The following is a 25,036-nucleotide window of genomic DNA, read 5'->3' on the forward strand; positions in this document are numbered from 1 at the left end:
TAGGTGAAAAAGAGGTCACCTGTTTTAAGTACTTAAATTAGTCAATTTTGAATGCATTCCTCTTTTATCCACTCCTTAAGTTTCTAATACTATACCCAAATCAAGACTTATGGCTGTCTTCATACTCAAATGATTTCACAGTAAAATGGAAAGTGCTACAGAAACTTAAAAGACAAGTCCTAAAATCATTTGATATGAGACAGGCATGATGAGAAAATTCAGATAATATTATCCTTTGAAAGATTCTTAAACAGAATAATTATATTAAAAGTATCAACCTTGTTACTAGGTTTGTAAAACATATGAAGGTGTGAGTTGGATTAACTACGATGGGAACAGACCTCAATGCAGCTGGTGTTCTCAGCAACTGGCTAAGAAAATGGGCTTGACTGCTTTCATAAACCATTGTGGGCTGCTGATGTGCACTGGTAGAGTGTCTCCTGGTGGTTCCCTCAGCTGGGCATGAAGGTTGCCATGGAGAAACAGGGGAACTGAGAAGCGGAGGTGCACTGCCCTGCTGGAAGGCTGACCACCTCATGATGGGAGGTAACGTGAAACACGGTAAATCACAGTGAGCGTGGAGAGTGGGTCAAGAGCTAAGTGAGATATTCAGGCTTCTTCTGGAGCTTTATTTGTGGTTTAGCTGGCTCTTTGGGCCTGTGCACACCCTTTGTGTTGCTCTTAAGCCTTGTTTAACTCCCTGAGTGAACACACAACTCCCCGGCTACTTGTCTGCACAGGCAACTCAGGGGCTGGGCTGGAAAAAGAAGATTGAAACAGTCCCCTGAGCTCCCAGCACTTTCAATACGCTGGTCCACATCCTTGTGGAGTGGCCTGGAGAGTTCTAGATCAGTCCTGATGTGAAAATGATCAAACTGTAAATAGATGGTTCCATCAAATGTCCAGGTGCTGTGAATAGCAGCCAGGGCCGCCTCGTGTTGGACACAGCCAATTCCAGCTGTCTCCAACCAACCCACCATGGGGCACGACTGAGCCCTGCAGCCACAATCATGGTGCCTCAGGAACAGCCTGGGAAAAGGAGAGGGAACGTGCTCAGCAGTGAGGGGTGAGGGGAAAACAGCCCAGTGAGCACCGAGATGGAAGGATGAGGGAGAGGAGCTGATCCAGGTGCCCCAGCAGGGACTCCCTGAAGTCCCTGGAATGCTCACAGTGCAGCATGTATCCGCACTGAAGGCTGTGAAGGACCCCTAGCTGCAGCAGATGGATATTACCTGAAGGAACTGCACTCTGTGGAGAGTCCATACTGGAGCAGGTTTATCCTGAAGGGCAGCAGACTGTGCGAAGGACCACAGTGGAGCAGGGGAAGAGCATGAGAAGGAAGGAAAATAGAGAGGAACTATTATGGGTTAACTGTAACCCCTGTTCCCCATCTCCTCTCACCATGTGCAGGGGAGAGGGAGGTAGAAGAGTGAAGTTTAACCTGGGACAAGGGAAGAAGGGGAAAGGTTTTCTTTTTATTTTTTTTTGTACTTTGTTTCTTACAATGGAACACTGTTTTCATTGGCAATAAATGAAATTAATTTTTTCCAAGTCAAGTCTGTTTTGCCCATGACAGTAATAGGTGAGCAATCTCCCCTGTCCTTATCTCAACCCATGAGCTTTTCAATCTTGTTTTCTCCCCCTCATTCCCAGTTAGGAGAGGGGAGAAGTGGTTGAGCAGGCTTGTGGCAGCCAGCCAAGGTTAACCACAATAAACAGCAGAAATGGTTCATGTAGATGCAGGAACAGTTTCAAAGAATAGTCTTATGTACATATATGGGATATTTCAGAGATATTTTACATATAAGTAGGATAATTAATAGAGGTGGATGGTGCATGTGCTGGGGTGTCTTATAGAACTATTATCAGCTGGAGAGTACGAAATGAGGAAAACAGCAGTTTACAATCGAGTTAAAGATGCTGCTGTCAGCAATGGAGTCACCCATATCCACCAAATGGTGAATGACCACCGTGTTCAGAAGATTAGACTCCCTGAGCCAAGCTGTCAATAAATTGGTTTCTCTTTTCAACCAATGCTCTGTCCTTGAGAGTCTGTACAGTGAAACTGTTATCTACAGCACTAAAGGAGCCTGTGGAAGCATAAATGCTTTTCCTAATCAGCATCTGAGGTTAAAATAATCAGTTATGCCAATGTTTAGCAGAGTGAAACTGAAATTTAAGACAGAATTTAAAAGCTTAACTATAATAAACAATTATCTCAAATTGTAGTGATTTATGATATAAAAATCCCTGTTGTATAATGTATTAATATTATTTTTGGATATTGACAAGAAAATATTTCTATATTTCCCTTGAAATTTCCTTAAAAATAGAGCAATATTTTCTTATAATGTCCCTTCTTAACATTTGAAATTAAGAACACAGATATAAAAGTCAGTCTTTGAAAGCAAAGATTCGTTATTTTACGGTACATTCCAAAGAGAGAGTCTTCCTTCTAATTCTATATTCTGAAGTATTCTTCAAGTATTAGCAGCAGTATAATAAAAAGCAAGATCCAATTTGAAGAAGCACAAAGGTTTTGTAGTTTTTTGATGAAAAACTGGAGTAGTAGAGGATATGGAGAAATAATTATATGGTGTGATAATATAAAGACTGCAGGTTTGTGTGTCTTCATATAACTACTGAGTATGAGATCCGATGTTTGTTAATTAAAGACTTTTCTATTTCCACTAGATGGCTGCTTCTGAAAGACTAGCTTCTTAGCATAAAATTAATTAACCTTCAGAAGACAGTCCGAGGTACTTCAATGACCCAGCTACTGCCAAGAAAAATAAATCACGTTACAGGATCTTTCACAAATCTTTTAAAGGCCTTCTGCTGTATGTGTGGTGAGAGAGTATAAAATATTAGATACCCTTTTATTTTACATTATCTGCTGGAAGAACACAGAAGGCAATTATTTCTGCCCTATATATCAGAACACTGTCTCTTCTCACATTTCAAGAGGCATTGGGACATTATGAGGAAACATGTAGAGGAGATTGTATCATTTTCACTCTCCTTGCTTCTTCTCCTGTACATCTACTGGTCAACCCTCCGACCCCATTCCCCCTCCCACCAAAATAACTATAATGCATGCACTAAATATCAGAAGCTATTGAAGCAGACCTGGTTTTAATTCATATTTGAAAACTCTCATAACTTTGCTCCAAGATTTCAAATCATTTAGAAATACTTTTTTTGTATCCTCTTTTTGAAGGTAAGGGAAAGATGAATCTTAACATCGTACCAAAGCTGAAAGAAAGGCAGAGATTTCATGTCTAAATCCTCCTGTCCTTTGACAAAGAACTTTATAGATGGTTAAACACCTAATCTTACCAATAAACCTATTGAAATGTCCTTTTAGAGTCTGATTTGGTTTGGATAGCCTTACTGAATTGATTTAGGAATGAAGCATTTTTTCAAACAATAGAACTTATCATGGCTCATCACATGAAGTTACCCAGCCGTCTCACTTGCATGCATCAGATTTTTATCATATACTTAGGAGTACTATGGGGGCCTCAAGTGTGGACAAGAGTGCACTGAAGCCACTCAAACAGAATATTGAACTGAGAATCACATTATGAGCTTCCCTGAAGCCTCTGTGCTATATTTTCTCTCTTTTATTCTGGCTCTTTGATTTTAGTTTTCCCATCTGTAAACTGAGAATAACAGTGTTTCTTCTCCTAAAACAAGTGTTAAGATCAGAAGATTTAAAGCAGATTTTATTATTTCACTAGATATGCTATATATAGAAAATCACATGCTTATATGAAGGAGAAGATATTTCCATATGCGTTGCACTAAAAACATTGTCATACTCCAGTCCTACATCTGTTGCTGGCAGACATTTGCCAGGCTTTCTAAGATGTTGCTGCTTAAGCTCATGCGCAAGAGAAATGGAAAGTGGAGAATTATGGGATTTGATAAAGTCTTATGTGCCAAGGCAAGTTCTTTTTTGTCTAGTGCCAAGACTAATAAACCACTTAGCAGTAGCTGCCTCCTGCAATCTTCAAAAATTATGGGACTATTTCAACATTCCTTATTATAAGAGAAAGACATATTTGCTTGTTCTGTCCTTGCTACATTTTCTTTCTAATGGAAATGTCTAATGCTTTTTTGATAAAGTTAACTGATTTAACTGTGATGAATTTTATGATCAGGATGCCCATATAACCCTTTCCTTCCTAAATCACTGTAATTTCTCCTCATCACAAACAGGGAATTCTGCATCTGTCTTTCAAGAATCCACTGATACCATGGCTCAGAGATCAGAGGCATTTGCTACATTTTAAGAAGGAGAAGTGAAAAAGTCTGGGTTACAGGGCCGTGCAAGATAAGAAATGTAGACAGAACTATAGAGATAGAGAGTATCAGTCCCTCAAAAATTCGAAGTGGAAAACCAATGAAATGGGCAGGTTTAAAAGCCTGACGGGAAAATAAGGAAAAGTATTAGCATTCGAGGATTTGCAAGGGCTCCTTCCTACCTGGATGGTGCCTGCCTGGCCAGCAAAGGCTCTTCAGATGTTTTACTGGGGTCTTGAGCCCATTGTTGCGTAGCCTGGTAGTTTCTTAACTCCTTGTGATCTTGTGTGTGCATTAGGTAACACAAAATTTCTTTATGCCTTTATTTATTTTATTGTGTATGTGCTGTGTGTATATGTAAATGCACAAATATAAACATATATGTGTTTTTTTACATATCTATAAATATTTGCAAAGACTCTTCCTGCTCAGCTAAAAGAGCACCAATTACAGTGAACCCAAAAGAGAGAGAAACACCAGAAAAAAATTAAAATATTTTTAAAAGAAAATATAAATCTAAGAGGTCACACAGGCTCTTTTTCAGTATTACAGAGTAGAACATTTAAAGCCATTCATATAAAAGAGTGTCTACACAAGTAAGTAAATGCTATGCTCTTCACCTCTCCTGCAGAGAGTTATTGAAACCCTAGGACGATTTTAAATAAACATAATTAATAGTTCTCCATCTATTCTCAGTCATTGTGACATTCAAGAATTTCAATATGAAAGGCTGACTTTGCTGAAGGATAATGCTGGGCATTCTAAGTCACCAATTAGGATGCAAACTCGAATGCTACCTATTGCTAAAATATAGTCCATTTGCATACAAAAAAAAAAAAAAGAAAGTCAAACAAACAAGAATGTTGCTTCTGGAATCTAAAGTAATTGAGACATAAACCTGGCTTTAAGCCAGGAAAATTACCTATCTGGAAAAAAAAAAGGACATAAGAAAACGTTCTTATTTTGAAGGTTGGTTGTAGTGAAATGAATGTCAAGTCTTTCACAGTATCAGGTCAATCCCTATATTTCTGCATCCTAAACCAAACATAATTTATTTAATAAATTTTGCTTCGTTATGCAAATCAGAATTAAAACCAAAACCCAAACCAAACAAACCACAACATAGTTGGTGGCTTACAGTGATCTATCTGTATTTTGAGGATCTTCAGGAGCTATCTAAAGCCAGAATAGTTTACAATGTTCAAATCACCTCAATTCATTCTCTTACAAGTTATTCAAGGCCTAAATTAATTATAACAATAAGATATGAAGATAATTGAAGCCTGAATACAGTCAGGATCTAAAAATCCAGTTTCCTTTACAGACCTCCTTCAGATAAAAATTAATTAGTCAACCTGTGTTCCTTAAATAGTTCCCTAGATTTTTCTGATGTCAACCCAACTGAGCACTCCAGTCACCACTTTCTGTGTTGTAATTCATTCATGGGCAGAAGTATCTCACCTGTAGATGTCGAATCTACTGAATCTTCTACCATTGTTTTAAGCACCTTAGAATCATCTGATATCTTCAGCTGAGGAAAAAAATGGTTTCCAAAGGAGCACCTGCACTACTCTTAAAGCAGTTGAAATCAACTCCTTTTGGAGTTTGTAAGCGAGAGGAAAATGTCATAGTGGCATTCCACATCTACACATTTATACAAAGCTATTAATAGACTACTAGAGCTGTAAAAACAAGAACTCTGAAGTAGCAAATGTCAGAGCTAAATTTATTCTCTATGATCTTAATTCATTCTTTTTCATGGCATGTTCATTATAATAAAGCATCTAATTACACAATCGTGTAATACGTTTGGGGTTCCTCATGAAATCTGTACAGGTTACTTGAGAAATAATTTGCAATGATAATAAAACAGAGGAGGAAAAAAGGCTCTTGTCACACATCATTCAGAGAAATCACCTCTAAAATCAAAAGTATACTCCTAAATTAACTGGCTAAAGTAAGTATGGTAAGTATATTAGTTCTGCTGGAATTATGTGACTGTGTTTTGTATAAATATAATTTTTTAATTACTTTAAAAAAAAAGAAATATTGTGTTTTACTCAAATATTTCAAACCATATATGATGGTCAGACACACACTTAGATATATCTTTGCTAAACTTTAAAAGGATGGACTGGGGTTCTATGGGTGATTCAAAATCCAGTCATGAGATTCTCCACTCCTCTAAGCATTAAAAATCCTACTCCAAACTACTTCCCATTTACATCAACAAGTAACAGCCCTGAATTCCAAAATTCAGTATAAAATATGCAAAGGAAAGAAAGCAACATCCTTCTTTGCAACATGGGACATGTTGAGACCAATGCATGTCTTTTTTTCCTCTGTAGCTGTTTGACATACTGTGTATATCAAATCCCACAGTCAGTGACTCAGTTCTGTTCCATGCACTGTGTGATAGCTGTTACAGAAAAGAAAATCTTTCCAGTCACAGTCAGAATACACATAGATTTCAGCAGTTTCCAAAGAGTTCCCTTTGACTCTTACTCCCTTATCTGGTCCCCAGATTAGTGATCTTGAATTCTGGAGTTGTACATTCCTCCAGGCACAGCACAAATGTCCTCTTTGTAAATGCTAACAACCCTAAGGATGATAATGTGATCTAGTGAACTTGTTATGCTATTACTCAATTGATTGCTTACATAAAAGGAAAATCAATAGAAATGATAAGTGTCTCTCAGTGTAAAACTTTTCTCTGAGTTGTTAATTTTATATTAATAAGTTTAGGGACAATCATAATTAATACATGTACATACATAGGATTGGTATGAACAATCTTGACAGACCTTGATTAAGACGCCCAGAAACTACAGTGCAACTGAACTCCATACTTATTTTTGACTACTATGCAGTCAAAAAAGGATTTAAAGGCAAAGTTGTATAGTGGATATTTTAGCAAAAGAAAATGATTTCTGGAAGAAAAGAACCACAGAGATTGAGAAGAAAACAAACTAAACTGGATAATTATAAACTAAAACTTGAGTTTTAGTCATCTTCTACCGTGGTTATTTCATATGAGTAGAGTCTGGAAACCCTATTTACTGGTAGCATTTATGAATATACCCCTTTTAGCATTTCTGAATATAGCTATTTTCTTTTGGGGCACAAATAGTTAGACTGTTTCCTAAACCTAGCAACCAAGCTCATTGAGTGATTCCCAGTGATTTTTTTTTTTTCCTGAGACATGATAACACAAACTTCTTATCAGAAGTTAGACAGAAGGTGAAAATTGTAAATTGTTCTTGTATACTCAGTAATTAGCAGTCTGGTCTTGGGTTTTATATTGGCATTAACCTCTATAGCTTTAAAAAAAAATATCTTTCTTCAGTACTTTTGAAAACACAAAAAAATACGTACCCTACACTTATGTGGGCACATAGTAAAGGAAATGAGGGGGGAAAAGTATATTTAATGCAAAATTATTATCCAAAAGTAGATAAAAAGTGTGCAATTTGACAGAATTCTTTAAAATTTAAATAAAGTTCTCCTGCAGTCAGAAACTGCAAAGGAGTGGCATGTGACTTACCAATTTATTGATCAATACAATGTCTCCTTGAAACATCAGAGACCTTCTTCAAAGATCTTTTTCAGGCAATGAAAAGAGAATGTCCTTTTGCACTTGTCTAAAGGGGCTTTAAAAGTAGCAAATACTTCTTTATATTAATTGATTTTTATTTCAGTAATGGTTACTTTCAAGTACTGTACTCATATCTTAAACTTAATCAGCTTTTCCCTCAACCTCTTGATCTTCAGAAATCTTAACTTTTGGCTGGTAAAATTTATTTTGTTCATTCTGGAGAGGAGGAGGGTTAGGGGAGACCTCATTGCAATTATAGCTTTCTCACAAGGAGAAGAGGAGGGGCAAACACTGATCTCTCTAGTGGCGAGTGACAGGACCCAAGAGAATGGCCTGAAGTTGTGTCAGGGGAGGTTTAGGTTGGATATTAGAAAAAGATTTTCACCCAGAGAGTGGTTGGGCACTGGAACAGGCTCCCCAGGGCAATAGTCACAGCACCAAGCCTGACAGAGCTCAAGCAGTGTTTGGACAATGCTCTCAGGTACAGAGTGTGACTCTTGGGGATGGTCCTTTGCAGGGCTAAGGGCTAAGGGCTGGAATCGATGGTCCTTGTGTGTCCCTTCCAATTCACATGTTATGTAATTCTGTGATTCTGTGATTTTATTTTCTAGCAATTTCTAACTCACATTTCCTACAATAATGTCTCATTCCTCACACTAAACTTTAATAACCCCCTGTAAAGAAAAGAACATTTCATAAGAAATCACATACTGTATTTCATTGTCAGATGCATCAACAAAATTGAAACTAATCCAATATTTCAGCAGATTTTTTGTTTTATTTAATCTTTTGCACCTACTTCATCTAATTTAACATGTTGTATTATTAAATGCAGATAGCCTTGGCATAAATACAGATGGGGTAGTCACAGTGACCTCAAGATGTGCCAGGGTAGATTTAAATTGAATATTAGAAAAAATTTCTTCACTGAAAATGTTTTCAAGAGCTGGAACAAGGTGCCCAGGGCAGTGGTGGAGTCAGCAACCATGTAGGAATTTAAATGATGTGGAGGTGTAGCACTCAGGGGCGTGGTTGAGTGGTGAACATGGTGGTGGCAGGTTGAAGGTTACACTTGATGATCTTAGAGGTCTTTTCCAACCTTAACAATTCAGTGATTCTATGAATGCAAGATTGCCCTTTTCTTGGTATCTGAAAAATGTCTAAATGGTGCTGTTATCTCTGTGTCTTTTCTGAACTACTTAAAACCCTGGTGAAATAGCACTAGACAGATATTTGGTCCCTCAACAATTTTATTATTATTTGCACGTTTTCCAGTGACTCCTTTCTTTCCTTACATTTAATGCCCATAAATCTGACTGGTTCTGTAGTACCAGTTCATGACTGTTTCAGCTGTTATTCAAAAAGCTACCTTTTTTTGTGGACAATGCAATTAGACACTCAGTATCACTGTTGTCAACAGTTATCTATTGGAAATGTTGACTGCCACAGTGAGATAAAAGAGCCATAATTCAATTTGATCAAAGTACCTTAAACAACTGCATACAGTGGTGAGATTCTATAAAATATTGATCAGTTCTTTCAAGTAATTCTGAAACAATCCACTTAAAACCTTAAAGACATACACAGATTTCCTATCTTAATTGTCTAAAACTCCTAAAACTCCTGGCTTTTTTTAGTAACTGAATGGATTAAATAATGTTTACAAATAAAATTATCTTAATATTTTTGATACCTAAATAACAAGCCACTTAATTTATTTCTAAGATTAAAAAGACACTTGAAATAGTTTTAGGTTAATTGGATAGCTATTGTTTGTTGTGAAAACATATTTTCTTTCTTTTGAATATAATGAATATTAAATAAAATTACTGATCTACCTTTCCATAAAAACCACAGCTCTTTCTATTTCTGATTACCAAGGAAGGAATGACACCGCCATCATGAACTGAGGTCCCTTTTATTCCAAGATTACACTTTCTTCCCATGATATACTAATATTTACTTCTACTGGAATAATTTCTCTCTTCCTCTCTTCTATTATTAATGCATTATTCCTTAAAAGAAAATCTTTCCATATAGAACATCATCCTGAAAACTATGATTTTACTCAAGCTTAACTTTCATTGTCATAAATAATTTTTTTTTTATTTTCACTCTCTAGCACTTCCTGTATTTTTGCCTGTAATTCCAGGTATAAAGCCCAAAGTGCCACGGTAGTAATGGAAACAATTTCACCTACTACCTTTATAAAGAATATTGTTTGCTTAGCTATGTACCGTGTAGTTCTGTATCAATGCACCTCAGCACACAGTGTTGACATTGAATGTCATTCGGGAGTACATGACACCATTTTGGGACTGTTTGTACACTCCAGAGCAGTTATGCTGGATTTTAGGAGGCTATAAACTTTGTATGTTTTCCCCCTTCTACCATAGCATAAGATCATGAAGATTGAAAGTCAGCTCATCGCTGATGTTCATTGGGCCACTAAAGTCTTTCCTCTTCTGCAGCCCTTGGTGCCCACCTGGTACTAGTACCAGGGCTTATTGTATTAATATATTATATTTTATTAATATTTTTATAACCCATCTGTCACCTTACCTTCCCACTCTCTTATATACATGGTTGCTGTAAACTATACTCTTAGTTATGGGGATGACTAAAAGTTGGACGAAGCTGATGAGACGAGCACTACCTGATTTGTTTACTTTTTGTTTTTCTGTCATACTCATATGGCAAATAATATTAAAACATGTACTGCATGGAAATGACCCTTATTTACTGAATAATACTAAAATAGATCAAATATTCCAGCCTTTCTACTGAATAGCTCCATAACTCTGGTATAGTCACACAGTACAAGCAGTCACCATAAAACTCCATGAGAAACATTCATTCTAGTTTATGTGGAAATTTGATGGGGGATGATATTGGAAAAAAAAAAAGGAAAAAAGATGGATAGGGGAGTTGTACATGGCAACAACATCAGGTTAGAACATGTAATACATTGAAATGTTTTACAGGGTGGACAAGAATTCATTACGCACAATTTAAACATTTAAATATGCAGGATTAAGATGAGAAATTAATGCTTGATAAATTACCTTACATCTACTTGTTACATGACTCCTTTTGTGTAAAATATTTGCTTACTACTGGCTACAGTTAGAGATAGGGCAGATAATTTAGAAGATAGATCTTATTCAGTAAAGCAAACAGTATTTTTATAATGACTAGCACAATACTTCGAGTCTCTGAAATAAAACTAAGTACACAAATTTTCTTTTTTTTCCTCAAAAAGGATTTCCATCACACACAAAATTTAAGATAAGTTTAATTCAATTAATTGCAGTGTAGCTTCTCTTGTTAATGATGTGAATAAGTATTTTAAGACTATGACTGCCATCTTAGATAACGTATCTTGTGTGGTGCCATGTCATTTGTGCCACATCTCTATTAACGAGGAGGGAAATTATCCTTTCACTTACATCCATGCAAACCTGCTATCTAGCAAGTAAAAGGAAAGCACTGAACGATATACACCCAAAATTTTGAGACAGAATTACATGGAGGGAGTAACTACTCTTATAAAGCCAAGCCAAAAGCTGACTGTACTGAAGTTGAAAGAGAATTGATTCCATCCCCTTTGCAAATCAGAATCTGTGAGGTGTCCTCTCACATCAACACTGTCAGGGCTCTTTCACTAGCATAGGATAAACAGGAGCAGATTTATTGTGCAAATTCCCCCTGTACATCTTTGAATATTGACACATGTGGTTCTTAGGCCTAGGTATCATTGCCAGGTAGATGGCTAAATGGGAAAAGCAGGGATGCTTTTGGGATTCTTACCTGACAGGGAGTAATTCATCTTATTTTGCACTGGAAGCAACAAAAATTGAATTTGTTTCAGTTTAAGATAAACAGTCAAAACTTCTGTATAAGAGAGGAAGACTTTATAGTATTAGTGCATTATCTCTGGTTTCTTTGGATACAGGTCTCAGGTTTGGATTGTAATTATTGTCTAATAACTAATTATTAATAATTATTACTGTTAATTATATTAATTATTAATGATTAATTATTGTAAATATTGTCTAAGTTTATGCAGCTTGCAAATTTTCACTGTTCCTCTGAGAAAAAAAGTAGTTTTATCTTCATCTGGAAATGTACTTTCAACCTGTGTGCCCTAAGGCCTTTACAGAAATTCGGAGTTAGCCAGAGCTTTGAGGTGAATATTCCTAGCCTGTCTCCTATTCGAAATTCCCCACATAAGAATGAAGGTGATTTATTAAGTTACCTCTCAACCCTCTCCTCCCAAAAAAACCCCAGCCTAAAATCCTGCACAATAGGAGGCAGAGGTTCTATCAGGCTTGACACTAAAAAGACTTGATTTTTTTAAAGAGACCTAATTAAAAGTGATTAGGTCAGGCAGAGTGGAATTGACTAAAAAATTAAAAAGTTACACATAACTCTGCTTGCTCATCATTCTTTGAAAATGGTTCTTCGTCCCCCTTTGGTCTGAACTAACCTAACACTGTAAATTGTAACAAACTCCTCATAATTTTCAAGAAGTTTTTTTATTGTTAGCTCTAATGCCTGTTCAGCTGCTCTCTCCTTTTCTCAGCCAAGTATCCTGATCCTTCAGGCTTCCACTGCATTTTCCTGTCTCTTCTGCCTCCTATCTCTTATTTACTGTGAAATTTTTTCTCCCCTGAACATGGCAAGTAGGTCCCTGAGGAAAGCACATTCTCACCCATGTGAAAAATGTGATTTCCATCATGCTATGAAAAAGCAACATTTTTTTTTAAATTTTTTTTTTTTTAATCAGATCATCCATACACCATGACATTGAACCAGATCTCTGGAAAAAACCTCTCTCCAATAATTTACCATAATCATGCTTAGCTGACACTTGACATATTGAGACAGTTTCAGCAGATTGTATGTGTGATTTCATAGTGCACAAAGGTTTTACATTGATCTACTCCCTTAATGAAAAACACCATAAAAAGAGAGCAAATAAAATGCATGATTTCTGTCTCTATCCCACTGTACCATTCCAGAAACATATCTAAGTGTTTATGTCTATCCTGTCTTCTATAATATAATAAAAAATTTTGTATGACTGTGTTATATGAAAAGGTCCATGCACTTAATGCAAGAGTTAGACCTGAATAATATGTATTTAAATAGGTATATAGAGCTGAGTGACTGTGATTGCTTTTACTGACTGTAAAAAAAAAATTATCCTTCCCTGTATTAGAGCTCTTAAAGCTGAGGGACAAGCATTTAAAGCAAGCAGAGCATAGCAAGACCAGAATGCCAAAGTTAAGGGGAAGAAGTTAGTTGTAAATTGATCAGTTTAACCTGGTAATGGTAAGATTTGTCATCCCCAGTTGTAATGACTATGAACTATCTTGTTCACAGAGTATAGAAGATTAAGTCATATTCCAACCTTTCTTTCTCTCTTACTAACACAATATTATTATCTTACATCCTTTTGAGAAGTCACAAGTAAAAATTACATTAATTTAATCTGAACGAGAAAAGGCCTCCATCACTTCATGATTAAAAGATATAAAAGCTGTAATTTTAATTTTCAAAGGTCCTCATTCATCTAATATTTATTCAATTTTCATAAAAATAGCAATAAACACATTGTCTAATAATGATCAAAGAAATGCAAATTCTTATGTTAATATGAGAAAACACTATAATTGCAATATACCGTGAAATATGCAACATTACCAATTTATCACTTCATATATCAGCAGCTCTTGTATATTTATATATAAATTGTTTTGGAAGAGTAGTTTAGCATGCTCTTCATATTTATTTCTATTTGTTTATCCTAAAAAGAAAGCAACTGACTTTTGCATCACATATTAATTGTGGCTTTACATAGGATAGTGCCTTTTTGCAGTCAAACTGTATTACCCCAAACACATGATGAATAAAATTTCACTACCATTTGTTATTTATATAAAATTCTGTATATCGTTTGCTAATATAGTCAAGTTGGGATAGTAACAGCTTTGTGTTCATGCATACACACATAGTTACATACTTGTTACTGACATTCACTGCATCGCTGAAATAACTCAATATTATAACATAGAATTAAATAATATATTTTATGTAAATTATGAATATCTCATCTAGACAAAATGTACTTAATTTCTTTTTAGACAGCAGAGGTTTGGTCATTTTTTTCTCTGCTAGGGAGTGAGGTACTGTATGAAATGAGATCAGGTGGTAGCATGGGATAGAAGAACAATGCCATTAGGTGAAGAAGCTGCAAAAAGAGACAAACAACCTATGCAGCATCAAGACAGCTGAGTAAGATTGACAGTGTCTTTGGAAAGACTGTGCAGAGCCAAGACCCTGAGACTCCTAGTGTAAGGAAAGATCAAGAAAATACTTGAGATCATCAGTGGATAGAGATGCCCACAAAAAAAAGGCTGGACACTAGTGACTTCTGTCAAGTGAAGAGAGACTGCTTCCTTACCAGCTGCAGATCTGTAGCTTGAGAGTGGGTATAGTGCCCTAGGAGCCAGAGCCAAGTGCCTGTGTGGGGAGGAAAAGCTGGGAGATGGCTGTCAGGAGCTGCTACCTGTAAGGATGGAAATACCCACCTGAGGGGCTCTAACTTGTATGTCTCAGGAAGCTTGTTTCTTGCTGGGTGCTCTGTGGTGGGTAATCTTGGCTGGCTGTCTCAGGAATACAGGGTGGATATAAGATGAAAGATGTTGTGGGTCAAGACAAGGACGGGGAGATTGCTCAGGAATTACTGTCACGGGCAAAACAGAAGTGACCTGGGGAAGATTAACGTAATTTTTTGCCAATTAATAACAAAGTAGGATAAACCTCAAACTTTAAATACCTTCCTTTTCTCTTTCTCCCTTCTTCCTGGGCTGAACCTCACTGCCAACCACTCTACCTCCCTCCGAGAGCACAGGGGGGATAGGGAATGGGGATTGCAGTGAGACTGTAACATATCCTCTCTGCTGCTCCTGTCTCCTCACATTTTTTCCCTGCTTCAGCATGGGTCCTTCCCACAGGCTACAGTCTTTCAGAATAAACCTCCTACAGCCTGAGGTCCTCGGGGGCTTGACAAGTGGATATGTGCTCTAATATGGTCCTTCATGGACTGCAAGGGCACAGCTGCCTCTCCATGGTCTTCTCCATGGGCTGCAGGGAAATCTCTGCTCTGGTGCCTGGGGCACCTCCTCCCCTTCCTTCTCTGACCTTATTGTCTACATAGCCATTTCTCTTACATTTTTTCACTTGTTTCTCACAGCTGCTGCACAGCCTTTTTTACCCTTTCTTAAATCTGCCGTCGCAGAGGCACCACCAGCATTGCTGATAGAATTGTCTTTGGACAGCAGTGTCTCTGTTTCACAACCTGCTGGAACTGGTTTTCTCTGGTATGGGGCAGTTCCTGGCCTCTTCTCACAGAATTCATCCCTGAAGTTCTGCCCAGTACCAAAACTTTGCCATGTAAACCAAAGACACCCCCAAATCTGGGATGTTATGGAGCGAATACCAAGCCTTACCTTACCCTTGGGCTATTAAGCTCTGCCGTTCATCCGTCTGGTCATCAATGATGCCACTGGGTCAATCCCAAGCATACCAAGAGAGACTGAGTTCTGGAAGTGAGGGTCAAATCACTGAGGGACAGGTGACCCAATCCTGCCAGTAAATGGAGAAAGAATTTAATATATACAATGTTTCAATACCTGGCTGTGGGGCTGATGGCACAAGGAGAGCTTCAGCTGAAACAAGAATTTATTGCTCCATTGGTAGCACCACTTGGTGGTGTTGTATCAGTCCATTTACCTATCATGGGATCAAATATTTATTGATAGACTAGGGCAGGTTTTCCAGTGTGCATCAGGTAGGCAAATCACCAGGGACAGGGATAGGAATAGGCTCAGTCAGGAGGCTCTTTAGGGATGAGGCAGTGCTCTTCCCAGCAACATAAATACAGAGGTTGTTCCCAAGCAGAAACTGCTGGGCTGTGTGCAGTGCTGAGCTCGTAGTCATCAATAATACAACATGAACATTAACAGGCACAGGATGGAATATCCAACAAGCATTTCCTCTGTCACACTCAGTTGTGTACCCGGCATGATAACTACATATAATTGCTACTGTAACTGGGCATTATGACCGGGCTGAGCAAAATACCTGACCCTTTTGCAATGCTCTGCTGAACTAATTTTGTCAGACAGCTGCAGCTATCTTCAATAAATTTCATAGATCTTTGGGGCTGAAAAATCTGTGCAGACGTGCACTCTCAGTATGCTGAATTTCTGACTCATTGTACTTGATATCTTTAAAACCTGCTTTAACACTGTGACTGCAAAGAGACAATAGTGCTTCCCATACTTCAACCTCCTATTTTCCCTGGATTTTTTTGCCTGCTCAGCAGACTAGCAGCAGTTATAGCCTTCTGTGGAGTCATCTGAATAAGCAGGGAGCTTTCTCTAATGGGAGGTGCAATTATTTCCTCAACATGCTCATCTTGAATCATTTTGTCAGCCATTACCTAAACTCAAAGTCAGTTTGTACTGACTATGTAGTAACATATTGATCCACCCAATTTGTCTGCGCTGGTGAAATTCTTAACAGCCCATTACAAATGCTACTTTACTACTAATGGATTAGACAGTCACACGTGGAAGAAATGTAAGCTATATGCTGGATTTCTGATCTCAAAGGCAAGCCTGCTCCCCTCTTCAGACAACTATTTGACATTAATTGCAGGTGCAGTTTGCCAGCTCTTGAGTTCTGACATTATAACGTTGCCACAACTTTGAAACATGGAGTAGCACGATTCAAGGACTCTGTAGTCTTCCTGTTTCAATTAGCACTTCATTCCAGCTTTTATGTAAAATTCCTATCTGACTTTAGCTAAATTTGTACCATACTCAAAGTTACTGCATATGGTCTCAACATATTCATACAGACAAGCTTAAGAATTGCAGATATTTTCATTCAAAATCTTCTGATTTTGGAACCCTATCCTGCTCAGCCTCTACTGTAATGCATTTCAGCTGATAATTAAAATATTAAAGTAGTAAACCTTCATGTTTAATCCTTGCCACTTTAGATGTTTCAGGATCACATTTGCAGTCAGACAGATTCCATTTCTGCAAATACTGATGTTAGTGAGAAAGTTCATGAGCTTGAATAACTTGGCAGTTTGACAATACTGTCCAATTCAAACTATTAAGTAATGAAAGAAACAAGTACTGAAAGTTATTGTAGTAAATGCTCCTATGACAAAACATATCCTGCTTTACCAGTCTCTCTTTAGCAAAAAAATTCTACTTACTTTAAAATTAAATTTAACACTTTAAGGTGACTATCATTCTGAAATGTAGGCAGCCATATCAGTCAGAGCATAGTTATCCTTTTAGAGGAAAAATGTATCCCTCTGAAATCAGTTGCATAGAGTTTTCTTCAAGATTCATGGTTAAATATCTAACTGAAACTACACTCAGGAAAAGAAATCAAAGATGTATTAAAAATCAATTAGATGTTTAATGTCTATTAAAATTTTTGGCAACTGGATATATGAAATGACAAATTAACTCTGAAAAACAAAAGAGTTTTTTTCACCCTCACTACATGAAGTGATGAGATGAGATAACAGGATTCACAATTTATTGAATTGATGATCTTGGGAAAATAGAAAAAAAAGTTAAACAAAACAGTGGTAATTCTTCTCACATGTTTCACTATTAACTTCAAAAAAAAAGTGTTGAGTTTTCTTTTGCCTACATGGATGTGCCTAGGTACATACAGTAAGAAGGCAAAAGCTGAAGCAGAATTGATATAGTGTATCATTTTACAACAATTCCTGGAGCTGCAATGCTCTTTTTTCTCTGGAAATGCTGAACCATATCAAACAACTTATTTAGCCCTTTCCATGTTACGTATTTTTTCAGAGGTACTTTTTTTGATTGCGGGGGTTCTAGACAGTTTTATTTGACTCAGCCTTTCACTTTGAGGAGCTGACCAAGAAGCTCCTTGTGTAGCTGCTAAAGGAAAGCAATTCCATACTGCTGGCTCAAATTATTGCCCACAGCCAGCTCCCGGACACACCTGGTGAGACAAGGTCCTCTCATGCTGAAACCTTTCAGGCTAAACATAAATGTTACTGTGGCACTAAACCTGCATTATATGGGAAAACTGTGGTTTAAACATGTCTTAAAATGGCTTTTGGTGGTGTCTTTGCAAACACATGCTTCTTCCTCCCAGCACCCCCCAGTGTTATCCATGCAGGATAACCTGGGAAGGTGTCCTGAGGTGTTTTCCCATTGGCTTTTGTTAACCTCTTCCTGTGATTGGGTGTTCCTGTAAGCCCCTTGAGACTTCTAATTGGTTACTCTGTGAATCCTCCTAAACCCTATAAATGTAACATCCCCCACCATAAACGCGCTCTTGCCTCCTCTCCACGCCCGGTGTCCTGTGACCTGTCTCCCTGTCGGCCTTGGGGCCACGTCCAGGAGCGGGGAGGGGGGACCACCTCTCCCCTCCAGGCTCAGGGCCTGAAAAAACCCCTGAGATACCCCTGGAGTTTCCTTTCCCCATCCCTCAAAGAGTCGCAATGGTTCTTCAGATGGAAACGGAACTAGAACTGGGCCAGCCCCACGCCGCGGGTGGGGGAAGGGATCCAGATGTTACTTAAAGGAGAGTCATTCATTGATTTAACAGTGTCTTTTGTTTAGGAAAACTGCATGACAAAACTCAAAGAAGGTACATAATGTTATTCTTCTCCCATCAGTTTTCTTTCTATCTTATATTTACATGAATATGGTATGTAAACTGATGTTAGACTGACTTGCAGTCACATGGCCCTCCTCTAAAATGTACAAGTATCTTCATAACAGTTTCAAAAATATTTTTTCAAATAGTTAAAGATATTCCTTTTAATGTGCATTCTCTGATTTATTGTGTTCTCTTTCATTAATATTCTATGATTGCAGAATATTAAAAGGATATAGGGATTCATATTAATATTCTGAATGAATACTTCCTATAATGAATATATGATTATAATACTCTCAATGAATACCAATGGAAAATCTAACTGCAAGAATATTGCTGAATGGCAATTTTTATTTTATAAATATGTATATTTGCGTTTTTAACCCAAGACATAAAGATCATTTCAGTGAAACTTCTGAGTGCTATTCATCAACTTAGATGAATAGAATCATAGTTGAGTGACTTGCAGTTTGCCATTTCTAGACATTTTGAAGTAATTTACATAATCATTTTGAAAGCTTGTGATGAACTATGTACAAATATACTGCAGACCATATACACACATAGACTAACCCCATGGATGATCTGAAGGAAATTTATGCACCTTGTGGACAGAAAACACAAGAAGGTAAGGAGTCTAAACCAATTAAACATTTCAGCAAATAGTGAATTCTATTCAGGTAACTTGTTTTCATTCTTCTTTCTGATTCTTGTCATTAACTCAGGTTGTTTCTCAGTGTTCTCTGTGTAAAAATAAGATATTTATTATATTTGTATGTTGTCCATTTATTTTGTAAAGAACCTTCTTGAAGTCTGCCACTTATTGTGTGTAAATGCAATGCTTATAACAAGGGTAAACTGGGAATATATTATAACGAGTGTAAACTGGAGATACTGGTGCAGAACTCTTAATGTTAATAATATTGTCATTAATATCTGTTTGAAGTAACATTTGAAAACATTTCAAACAGCAAAATAAAAAAATCAGAAATCAAACAGACTTCTAATTTAAAAGATAATTTAAAATTGAAGGAGATTTTCCTAGTGGAAGACAGGAAAAAACCTGAAGGTGTAGACAAGTTTTAAAGACTCAAATATGTTGAACATATTCTGACTGTCTTTCGCCAGATCTGGTGTGTAAGCAGAAAGAAAGTTAAATGTCTAAACATTAAAGTTTCTGCTTAATATTTTAGTGTGGATTAACTTGTCATGATTAGTATTGAAGGCAGAAAAAACTTGGCTACCACATCAACAGCCTCTTTAAGTGTATTGCTTAATACGAAATCAAAGTGTTCAGCTTGAAATATAAACCAGGATGCCGTGGAGGTTCATAAAATATGTGGTAAGGAATCACACCATTGGCCAAACACAATAACATGAATAAACAGTAAACAAGGGTTGGGATAATCCTTGCGGGTTTATTCCTCTAAACATGCAGAAAGACTTCTTTAATGAAAGTATTAAACATATTTGAATGTTGTCCCATTGAGGATCCCAAGATCAAATTTCTATGTGATACAAGAGATGTGTATCCTTTGTAAGGCTCTCCTCAATTTCAGTTTTCCCTCTCAGAGAAGAAATGTACCTCTTAAAAGCAGAACGTGAATTAGAGATACTTTTTAAGAATTGAGTAACACAATGACAAGTTTTTATCTGAAACACTACATATGGCTTAGGTCACAACATTAGTGAAAGGACATTCACAAGAGAGGCTAAAAGATGTACAGCAGAGGACAACAGAAGTTACTTAGGAGTTTGGGGACTAAATCCATGATGGAAGGAAGACCTTTCAGGCATAGTCAACATAGTTTAGATACAGAAAACTTCAGAGGAAGCTTATTGAAGTATGTACAATGTGCTGATGATATTACCCTCAAGGTTGTGTGGATTTTAAGATGCATGAATTAAAGTGAAGGAATATTGTATGTATATTAGCTATATAAATTCTCTTTTTGGGGAATGCAGTTCATCTGAATGTTTAACTTGAATACTCACATTCAGTCATAAATATGCTAATTAGACCAGGAATATAAAATTATTTGTTTCTTGACCTTTCGACAGCTGACATTCTCAGGGACTTATTGTATCTACTCAGGAACACTGTTTTTGGCATTGCTATCTGAAGCTGTATAAGAAAAATAGAAACTCTCCTGAAAACTCTTTTCTACAATAAAAGTAATTTAAATTGCAATTTGTCTGAGGATTTTCTAAGCACTTGATATAATTCACTTTATGCACACATATTTTGATTTGTTTTTCACCTCTTTCTAAGAAAATTGACTATTTCTAATAAAACTCTTGTCTTCACTAACAGCCATGGAATCATACTAGAATGAATTTTGCCCTGTATACCAGATAACGCGAAGAAGATCCAAAATCTCAGCTGATAGTTCTAAGAAGCTGATGAAAAGTACATTTTAGAGATTCTAGTTGCATATGTATTACTACATGAGACGGAAATGGAGCTTAACTGCTAGGTGTAAAATATCAAAAACCATAGGTGGACATTCTTCTCTCATATTTGATTACTTTTGGTCTAAAAATCTGCACTCTGTTACAATAAATGAGTAGTGCCCTGTTTGTTCCTTCACAAGCACTGTTTTAGGTGGATAAAATCACAGTTTAAAAAAACTGAATAGTATCTATTATACTGTGAAACAGTTTTGCAAATATTAATAGTTTTGTCAACTTTGATTTTAGTTTAAAATAATTTAATAATTATTTAATTAAATTATTTAATAATTCTCATTATTAAAGGCTGCTCTCATATCAAATGTGCATTTCCCATGCAAAGTCAGTAAGGAAAACAGTATTTTCATAATGAGAAATGTATAATGTTGTCGCAGTCAAAACCTGATTATTTGCTAGAGTGTGAGGATTTAGGGCAATTAGAAACCTTCCAATCACCACTCTGAGGAGGGCTAGCAAAGAGGGTCAAACAGATAGATAGTCACAAATACTTTCAGAGAGGTGTCAGCATAAAAGGATACACAGTTTTAAATATTTTGTTCTGAATTTCTTCTATTTTAATAACACAGAGAAAAATTAGGTCACATAGTACTTGAGAATGTGTTTATTGCTGTACAGTACAATGTGATATATCATTATAGCTAATGTCCTCTCCCAGACACAAAGTAACATCAGCAGAATTTGCTTGCAAATCTTCTTTATTGGTGCTTTTTTGTCCAGTTCAGAAAAAGCATTTATTGACACTTGGTAATGCATAAAAAAAAGAACTTCCTTTTTATCTCTGTCATATTCACTGTAAATGAAGGTTTAAGGCAAACATAAAAGCAGTATATTGAAATATTGTTTACGTTCTTATTCTCTCTCTTCAGTCAGCAGTAATATTTTGTTAAATAGAAGATGAGAGAAGAGGAAAACTCTGCCTGGTATGCTCAGGACTGACAGAATTCCCACACCGGTGAAGACTTCTGAATCTTCGAAGGAGGAACTGCAGAGCTGAACATGAACCACCTGGTCTAGTGGGTATTATGTGCTACAAGTCCAACTTATTCTTCCTCCATCCCACTTAACAAGGCAAGACCCTCTTTGCTGTACTTTGACATCATTTTTCCAACCTTAAAAGACAAATATTCATTCCAAATTGCTAATAAATTAGCAATGTATTACCCCCTAGAATTAGTAAAATGGGAGTAGAGCCATGAAATAAGCTTCTAGTAGCAGAACTGAACCTTATTTAGACTTATAAGGGCACAATACAAAAAGCAGCTTTTTAGTTTACAAGCCCCACTCATTAAGAATTGGGATTTTAACATTCTAATTTGCCTCTACACGCTCACATTAAATACAGAATTTGCCACTCTTCATTGTATTTTCCATTATTTCTCTTTCTTATTTTAAACATTTGTGAATTTAGATAAGGTAACAATAGAGTTTTTAACACTTGTCAGACAGGTTATGGAAGAATTAATTATAGTTTATAGGTTTAAATTTCAAAGTGTTTAAATGTTGCAAAACTTAATTAATATCTTGATGGTAGTTAATAGTGATTGCTAACCTTCACCTAAGACAAAAGAGCTTCTAATATACTCTCCATAGGAAAAGGAAAATGGCAAAGAAAATCTCCTGATATTTTGTTATTTTGAATTGAGATTTTGACTCCGTTTCCTTTATTTAGTTTTTCCTCTGGTATCTTCAGTTTTTCTAATGAGCATTTGTGCACACTGTGAATGATGAATGACATTTCTAAAGATAAGCACAGATGTTGATACTCAAGTCACAAAGACATAAACTAGTAAAAATCCTGCCTTAGAACTGAAAAAAACGGAAATCTTTCAATCAAAAAATGCAAACCAGAAAAAAGTACCTCATTTCACTCAATCAAAACCACTTCTCAATTTGAAAGTGTTTTCAATACCTTGGATCTTCTGTAAATAAAATGCAGATGAAATTATATTTAGAATCATAGAATGGTTTGGATCAGAAGGGACCTTCTTGAGATGGGCAGGGACATCTTCCACTAGACCAGGCTGCTCCAAGCCCCATCCAATCTGGTCTTGAACACTTCCAGGGATGAGGCATCCACAGCTTCTCTGGGTAACCTTTTCCAGTGCCTCACCACCCTCACAGGAAAGAATTTCTTCCTAATGCCCAATGTAAACTTTTCAATTTAAAGCCATCCCACCTTGTCCTATCACTATATGCCTTTGTGAGAAAACATGCTCCTTTTCATCATCTTTCCAAAAACATTCTCCCTATGGCTTACTGAGGGATACCTGAGAGTATACAGCATGCAAATTAGTATATAATGTGTTAAAGAAAAAAACTTCCTTCTGTACACTGTATTGAAAAACAAGTAGGCAATCTTTTTCTCGACTTCAAGAACTTCAAGAACTCTTCACACTTCCCTAACTGGGAATAGGCAGATTACTCCTAGCAGTGGGAAAAGCTGTGGCTAAGAAAGTTTCTAACAGACTAACAGAAATAAGATATCCTGCTGTAGGAAGCAGCTGTTAGCAGATAATAACATTATTAAGAATTTGTAGTATTCTTGAGATAGACGAAAAAAACCAGACAAAATGAATAGGAATTATCTGAGCAAAAGTCCTATGACACATGGTCCAATTTTCTAGGCCTGGAAGGCTTCAATCAAAGATGATATATTTGGATGTACAATTTTTTTTCACCCCTACAGAGTTTTGCCCCTTTTTTTTTTGTTTATTTTAAACTTAACTTATCTGTGATTTCATCCTAAGCAACGTTGGTTGAAGTTTCCTCTTTATTTTTTCTTTCAAGCAAATTATTTGTTACTGCTCAACGAGGACAGATGGGATATGATTACTGATTGGAAATAGCAATCATAATCTGATGCTACCTAATGTTTTCAGAGGATGTTAGGACCTGTGGGGAGGAAATGTGAGCAATCATCAAAATACAAAAGGATTTCGTTAGTCACCTTTTACACACTTAGAAATACCCCTAGACCTCAAAGGCCACAGGCTAAAAGCTACTGATTGAGATGCTTTCCAGAGTTTCAGAATGTAGTCTTTTTTTGGATGACCTGAGAACTTAAAGAACTCATCTGCATCTGCAGTGACTTGGTTCCCAAACACTAAGCAGCTGATCCACTGCTTAGTACCATGGTCTCCCAACTACTGATTAGTTGTGGGAAGTTCATAAATCTAGTCTGTCACCAATCCTGAAGACCTGCAAGCAACAAATATAGAAAGATTTACTTTTTTAATTACCCATGTAACTATCTTCCAATTGAATATTCTCTTAAAATTTTTCACATATAGAAAGCTATATTTTTTATAGTTTCTATGGATACCAAAAATCCTGAAGCTTTCTGGGAGAATAGAATTTGTAGACAACTTCATGGATTCTTTCTTTCATTTCTGTAAATACTATAGAAGGCAATTTTTTGTTTACAAAAGAAACAGTTGGGACTAAATAGTGACACAAATATTTGCTTGAGGATTTACCTTGATGACCCTTGTGAATTTTTGTCTGCCACATCATCAGGGAAATGGAAGAGTTTGCAGTTTAACTCCTACCTGTTTTCTGTATCTGATGAATTTGGGAACTGATCTGAAATCCCTAACACATCTAACTCAATTTGACTTCAATGTCAAGACAGATATATTACAGATAAATCAACACTCTAATGAAACTAGAATATCACAGTTTGATATAACTTAAAATTACCCTATTTTTCCTGTTAGAAATTTACTGTTAAAAGATGACATGATCTTGTTTTACGTTTTAAAGGAATGCTTTCCTAATATTATTTCAAGGTTCCTTTTTGAATAAGTGTGAGTTTTGTGAAAGAAAATCTGAAGAAACCATGTTGTTTTGAGTTAACACAAAAGAGTCCTAAACACACCTTTGTAAGAGTAGGACTATATTTTTTTCATTTTGCCAAAATTT

The sequence above is a fragment of the Corapipo altera genome, unplaced genomic scaffold (assembly GCF_003945725.1).
Source record: "Corapipo altera isolate COAL_440 unplaced genomic scaffold, ASM394572v1 58, whole genome shotgun sequence".
In the NCBI taxonomy this organism is placed as follows: domain Eukaryota; kingdom Metazoa; phylum Chordata; class Aves; order Passeriformes; family Pipridae; genus Corapipo; species Corapipo altera.